Source organism: Tasmannia lanceolata, unplaced genomic scaffold (genome assembly GCF_043159265.1).
Source record: "Tasmannia lanceolata isolate RefF3 unplaced genomic scaffold, GAP_Taslan_0.1 ptg000018l, whole genome shotgun sequence".
NCBI classification, from domain to species: Eukaryota; Viridiplantae; Streptophyta; class Magnoliopsida; order Canellales; family Winteraceae; genus Tasmannia; species Tasmannia lanceolata.
The window spans coordinates 60,887,785-60,895,924 of NW_027518695.1; positions in this window are offsets into that span (position 1 = coordinate 60,887,785).

The following is an 8,140-nucleotide window of genomic DNA, read 5'->3' on the forward strand; positions in this document are numbered from 1 at the left end:
ACTCATTTTTTGGTAGCTCGAGGTCAAAGAAAATTTCAAACCCTGGCAACCTTTGCCCAGTCGACTCATCAACCCAAGCCTCAGCGAAACCGCAGAATGGAACATCTGCTCCCTCCTTGCAAAAATGACCATTCATTGTCAAATTCAGAGGTCCCATAGGCAAGTCTAAGCCACGGCGACGACACTCGGCCCACTTCAGCATATAACGCTTCATCTCTATGATCTCTTTCTTGGTGGGTTCGTATCCTAGCCCGAACAGGCCATTGAAGGTCTTGAGCATTGGGAACTCAATCATCCCTTGATGATATTTGCCCAACCCGGCCCCTGGCATATATCCTTGTTTGCGAATTATCTTGACAACTTTGGAATTGGTACTACTTAGGAAGAAGATCTCTTCATTCATCGCCTCCTCCATAGTGATAGCAGTCACCTCCAGTGAAAAGCCGGTTAAGCTTATATCGTCTGTTTTGTCAACAACCAACTCTTGGGAAATTTGACCTATTTCCAAATCAGGGTCGCCTTTCACAGTGACCACCCTGTTATTACGAACAAACTTCAACTTTTGATGCAGCGTGGATGGTATGACCCCAACCCTGTGCAACCATGGGCGACCAAGTAGCAACAAGAAAGATGCCTTGATATCGAGGACTTGGAATTCTATTTCAAATTCCTCACCCCCTATTTGGATTTCGGTGACCAAAGTCCCGATGACATCACGACGGGTTCCATCGTATGCTAGAATGCCTTGCTCAGAGGGGACAAAATTCTCTGGCCCGAATCTAAGGGTAGTTGCTGTGCTCAATGGGCAAACATTCAGAGCAGACCCATTGTCTACTAATACCTCTGGAATTTTCTTCTTATTGCAAATTAAAGTGATTTTGAGAGATTTAGTATGGTCTCTACCCTCGGGAGGAAGGTCTTCATCTGTGAAAGACAAAACCTTAGATGTTCTGGCCGGAGTGACCAGGCTCACCAACTCATCAGGTGTAACATCAACAGATACTTGTGCAGCATTTAACTCCTTGAGTATTACTTTCCTGTGTTTGGAAGAAGACATGAGCAGACCCCATATGGAAATATTGGCTTGGGTTTTCTTTAACTGTTTCAACAAATTATCATCCTCCTCCTCCACAATGGGCTTATTCAGCCTCTGATTTCCTGCAGCCCTTGCTATTTCTGCTGGATTCTCTGCACTCAACTCTGGAGGCTTGAATACACGACCACCCCTTGTGACGTGTTGAAGTTCATCACACTGGTCATCGAGGAACAACAAATCATCATCCTCGATTCTTAAAACATATGGTTTTTTGTTCATCTGCTCTTCTTTAACATCTTCACAATGAAGTATATAAGATCGAGAAGAAGACTCTGCAAAATCACCATCAGCCAGGGAAAGGACATAAGGCTTTTCCCTCATCAATTCTTCGATCTCCTCATCATCCAACCTCAGCACATAGGGTTTATCGGATGTTATAGCACAAATGAGAGTTGACGGGTCAAGAAGAGGTTCATTGACAAAAATAGCATTGGTGACAGGCGGAGGAATAGCACGATGATTTGGGAGGGGGTTTTGAGTAGTACTTGGCCTCTCCACTTCCAAATCTTTATTATCTATCATTATCTGAATAGCATATTTCAGAGCCAGGCATCTTTCTGTCAAATGACCTGAATTTCGATGATATTCGCAGTATTGGTCTAATCTCCAATACTTAGGCAATGGATCTCGTACGGGTCTGATATCAGGAAGCTTTATCTTCTTATCCCTAATCAATTTTTTCAAAATAACAGGGTAGGAATAAGGAAGCGGATCAAATTGCTTAGGTGCCTGCCTCTCTGCCGGTCTTGACACCTCAGTTACTGCTCTTGCCACTGGTCTGACATAGTTCACACTATTCACCTCTTTCTGTATAACCATTGGCCGCTTGCCCTCTCTGACTTCGGATGACGATGGTCTAGCCCTTAGACCTTTGCCGATGGCATCCTCAGTTTGTGTTCCCGTCTGAATCAAATGATCGAAATTAGGATAATGCTGGGGCGCCATGAAATGGAAATATTGAGTGGACAAACTCTTGACCACCAACTTTATCTTATCCTTTTTCGATAACCTCTGATTTAACTGGGCAGATTTGCGCCTCCAGCGCCTGATAAATGAGGTAAAGGTCTCTTGAGGACCTTGCTTCAACTGCTTGAGGTCTCTCTTTGTAACCTCTATCCCTTCTTCCATTGAAAATTGCTCAATAAGTTGGTCAGAGATGTCTTCCATGGTTCTGACCTCATCCGGTTTCAGTCTTAGGAACCATTTCTTTGCTATCTCTACCAGAGAAATAGGAAATAGCTGGGCCATCTGCTCATGATTCAGGCCATATTGTTGTGAGAGGATGATAAACCACCTTATATGGTTCCGAGGACATCCGGTCCCGTCATACTTATCGTAATCTGGGACTTTGAAGTTATCTGGTCCCATCATCAACTCAGAGACATCAAATTTCTTCGGGCCTTGAACTTTCATGTGTTCCATCTCTTGAGCTAATTTCCCAAACTTCTTAGACATTTCTCTCTCAAATTTCTCATACATTTCTTTCTCCTTATTGATCCTAGGGATACAGTAATCTTCAGCGTATTGTTCATCATCCATGTCAACTTCTAATGGCGAGATAGTGGGTCTATTCAACTCTAGAGATGCAACACGAGGAGGTTGATGAAACGTTGGTCCTCCTCTTGAAGCAGAAGCCTTATCACTAATCTGGGTCTTCATGTGAGTCATTTCTTCCTTCATACTCGCCATGTCACGAGTAAGGCCTATTAACATCTCCTGGATAGCTATCATAGGATCAGTGGGATCTGCCATTGAGACCGGGGTGGGTTGGATGGGTGAGCGTATTTCTTGAAAATGAGACACAGATAACGCTGGAGAAGTAAATGAAACAGGCGACAAAGATTGTCTACTCAGCCTGAAATCAGAAGACTGACGGGACCAGGTTGGTTTTGGAAAGGTAATTTTCTTTGGAGCAATGGTTGCTCAGTCAAGAATCCTGGAAATGGAAGTATAAACACTAGATTAAAACGAATGATAAATGAGATAAAATATTCCGATCAAATAGTGATAAGAGAAACAGAAACCCACTTTCATTTAATGAAATTCAAATTGTGATTACAATTGACGAAAATAGTAATCTCTAATTACAACCGGATAAGCAAACTGACAATAATAAGAAATACAGAAATCAAGATAACAAAATGATATAGATTCTCAAGGTCCTTCAATTCGAGCTCTCCTGCTTGCGGGCTCTTCCAATATTTCTCCACTACGGATTTTAGATACCAAGGAAAATCTTCTCCCTATATTTTTGTTTCCCCAAGCAGCCACAATAGATCTAATGAGATCAGGAGTGAGGTTTTCGCAAAGAGGAGGGACTATGGTTCCAGGAGGACATGGAATTCCCGTAATCTGATGGAGAAATCGCATGGGTGCATAAAAGGAAGATTTCTCAGTACCCATGAGGTAAACAAATGTATGCGGGTGGGTGCTAGTGAAAACTTGGAAGCATGAATGACTCACCCAACGAAACTGGTTCCCATCTACATGCTGTAACCAATTGCGCCATTCATCAATGGACTGAGGTTGATTGGCTATTGGTGACCTCTTTTGTAAACTATTCAAAAATGAAACTGTGGATGCTCTGCCGTGTCTAACGGATACGTGCGTGAAAGTTCAAGACCTGATTAAGCTTTTTTCTAAAAACATCGATCCTACCAATTCCCGTTTTCAAAATTGTCGACGTAGTGCTTTAATCTTTATGGTCTTCGCACGACACGTTCTTCGCAGAAACTCCCATGTTGCATCTATGACCCTACTGGGAGTAGTAGATCAGATCAATGAAGGAAGGAATCCAATCCCCACCATGTTAGCAGAGACCTTCTTGGGACTGGACCTTATTGCTTCCCAAGAGGTCAAAAACAATTTCTATGGGTGTGTCAAATTGTTATATGTCTGGCTTAGTGAAAAACTTCAAATTCTTCAGCGACAAAACCAAAATCCGTATACCCTGAAGAATTTCCATACATGGAACTATTCATAGTATCCAAAAAGTTACTGTCTGTACCTTAGTTTAACTCACAAATTCCCTATTAATTTGACTTTTCTCCTTGAGTTCTTGTGCTGTATTTGTGTATGGGGAAGCTTACTGTCAAAGTAGTGACTACATAAGCTAGCTTTCAGTTCCTAGTGGAAGAAAACGGTCACCCGAAGAACAATCCTTTTTTGCACTTGACAAGAGAGAGAGAGAGAGGAGGAAGAATGGTAAGAGGGTACCCGTGAAACCCTAGAAATAAATCAGTTTTGTTTACTTCAACTCTTAAAAGATTAACATCGATATGCAAAACCTGATAAAAAGAAGTCCCCAAATCATCCATCAGATAGCTTATTTTATTTTTATATCTGAGGTATCCCTCAGATAGCTTATTTGAGCTAGCGACTAGAAATAGGGCATCAACCCATCTTGTTTGAGTCATCCAACTCTAAACCCGGACCGTTAACAAAAGACATCAATTTTTTTTTTCTTAAAAAAAACTCAATTAAAAGCTTACTAAAGAGTCTAACAAGAGGATTTGACATAATAACCAAAAATAAAAACAAACTAAGAATAAGATGAAAAGCCGCCAAGGCCACACGGCCACACCAATTACTCTATCTTCGCTCTTGCACACCCCTTTTAATTCTCGATTTCCTCATTAGCATTTATCTCAATGTCATCAATTGTAGCAAAACCTGTGGGGAATTTTTGGTGTTAGTTCAAAGAACTATATAGATTCATTCAGTAATAAACATACACACTTAAACAACTTTTGAATTTAAAGCATACAACTGAATTCATTAGGTGTGCACGTAACAACAATTATCTCTAATGAAAGCCTGAAACATTAACAGGGATCATGCTATGGCATTTAAACAATGTGAAACAATTATTCCAGCAAGGCAAACAACGTTTTACAAGTAAGAAACTTATGTTTGTTATTATTATTTGTGATGCATGAGACGACTCATCCAAGACAATCAAGCTCCCTTAGCTTACTGTCCCGTCCCTAATACGTTCCACTACCCTCGTCTACAGGTAGTGGGCATGAGGGACTTTTTACGACGTGCTTAATAGCCACTTCGGCTCCTGACATCATGGTCTAAGAGGATGCATTTACCGCGAAGGGGGTGCGCTAAAACCCAAGGCCGGTACGGAATTTCATTATTCCTGGACGACTCATACCTCCGCCCAATCCACCAAATCATATTTCTCAATGCCATTTATTTCATTTATTTATTACCAGTTTTTCTGGTATGTCATACATTTCCAATATCCTTAAGATATTCATTAACAATTTTCTTGCTTTCAAAGTATTTTCCTTTAACAAGGAATCATAGCATTCCATCATTTGTGAACATCTCATTATTTATGGGCATAGCATCATTATTAAATTGATTGCATGCTACTAATATGGAAAAACATGAGAGGAAAATATATATCATTTAACAACAATTATGTATACAAGTCATTATCAGTTTTTCTGGTATGTCATACATTTCCAATATCCTTAAGATATTCATTAACAATTTTCTTGCTTTCAAAGTATTTTCCTTTAACAAGGAATCATAGCATTCCATCATTTGTGAACATCTCATTATTTATGGGCATAGCATCATTATTAAATTGATTGCATGCTACTAATATGGAAAAACATGAGAGGAAAATATATATCATTTAACAACAGTTATGTATACAAGTCATTATCATGAACCACTAAGAATCTTCATTGCATACGATTAAATTAATCATTGTCCAAGAGTGTGAGTTTAGAGTATCGTCACCTACCTATTATTTGTGATGTGAGAGAGTGAGAAATCCTTAATGTCAGAGTCAAATGTGCTACCAAATCTGAAACAAAAATCATATACGCACAATAAGTTTCCAGTTAAATTATACTTTAACTCGACCCTAGGATAGTTGGAGAGTCATAACTTTTTAGGTTTTGTTCTTTAAATTCTATTCCCAAAGATTTCCGTGTCATACATCTAAAAGATACACTCATGGGTATTAATACCTATGCGTAATTCATATACTGATCAGATTCTAAATTATTTGTATCATATATATATATATATATATATATATATGTATATATATGTTTGTATGTATATATGTACTTGGGCAAAGATCATGTCTGGGGTCGTTTTTAACAAAAAGACAAGTACGAACAATTTATACAAACAATAGGTCTTTCTTTGAAAGAAAAATAATTATATGATTTATCAAGCATATCTCCTACAGGCTGATTTTTGAAGGACATGATTTTTACATCAAATAAATCACACTGTTTGGAAGAAAAACAGTTGCTATTTCATATTCAAGTCACACACACACTTTGATATATACTTAACCCAACTCAACAAAGCCTTTGTCCCAAGCTATTTGGGGTCGGCTAAATGAATCTTTTAGAAAAAATTCACGAAGAGGATCTACCCGGCTCTAATCCTGGTTCTAGTTGGGTTCTTCTACGTGGATCATTTTCTTCCATTCTATCCTATCCAAGGTTCTGTTCTTTCCTCACTGTTTCTACTCATGTTATTTTCGGTCTTTCCTCATTTTCTTCCATTGTTTCCTACATACTTTGATATATGTAGGAAACAATTCTTTAGTATATATATATATATATATATATATATATATATATATATATATATATATAGCATGCGAATGAAGAAATTTGTGGAAAACCAAAGCTTCTATTATATTTATATCATATGTATATAGTAATGCAAGTAGGGACCCCTGGTCCCCAATGTAATTTTCATAGTATCAATGAAATTGTCAATTTTCAAAAAAAATATCATAAGTATATATATATATATATATATATATATATATATATAAATCTGATTTTAAAAGAACATCTTTACTACACGATACTCATTATAGGCATGCTGATTTTATGGGAAAACAGCTATGGCTTAATATAGGACACACATGATTTGATTTTTATAAAAAAAATCATATATATATATATATATTTATATATATATATATATATATATATACACACACACACACACACACACTATGGATCATGCGCATGAATTGTGTTCCAAGAAAATCATCTTTTACATATAAAGATCATAAGAAAATCTTGATTTGAAGGAAAAACAGCTTTGAACCCTAATTCGAAAGAGATTTAACGAAATAAAAAATCAAACACCATAAATCACAAGCAAAAACACATAGAGAAAGATTTTAGGCACTAAGATCAATCCCTATTCTCCTTTTCCTTTTCTTTTCTTCTTTTTTCTCTCTTCTTTCTCTCTCCCTGTCTCGGTTTTTTTGACGTGCACAAGTACGGTTGCAAAATCCCATGTTTTGGGTTTTTAATAGCTAATGAGTTTTGTGCTTAAAGTGGGTTTCCCAATTAGATTTAATGTTAAAGGTTAGTTTCTTAATCCAAGTCTTCTACAATTAGCAAGAGTCCATCTTTATTAAACTCTCTATGGGTGTACTTATCAAATTTAACAAGTAAACTAAAGTTTTTAAATAAAAATAAAACCCAAAAGTTGCCTAATAAGACAAAACTCGTAACTATGCCTAACCCTGGCAGAAAAAGGGTTATAACTTGCTCAAATCACGTCCGAATCACTGAATCTTGAAGCTTCAAGAGAATGATTCGGAGTTCTTGCGTAGTAGAACCATGCAGTACTAGACACAAGATAGATCCAAAGAACAAGGCTTTTTTCGAATAAGCCAATTCATTTGGGCCCGTTAGATAGGTATTCGAAAATACCCATCTACTGGGACCAAAATCATGTCGAACGGACAAGATTTGATGTCCCAAAAATTGGTTATACTAAAAAAAATGAAAATACACTGTGATTTTTTGTCTGGGGATCTCCGGTCCAGATTTAATTAAGGTTATTAACCTTTTAGGCCCGTGTGGGGCCGGGTCTTTACAATTCCATAGGACCTAACATGGATAGGGTGTTCCTAAAAAATAGATAGGATCATCCTAACCATTCGCTTTGTAGAGGCACAAAATGGACTATTTTATATCTGTCCCGTTTAAACCTCCACAAATCAAGGGTTAGCGTCATCCTGTGGACATTATT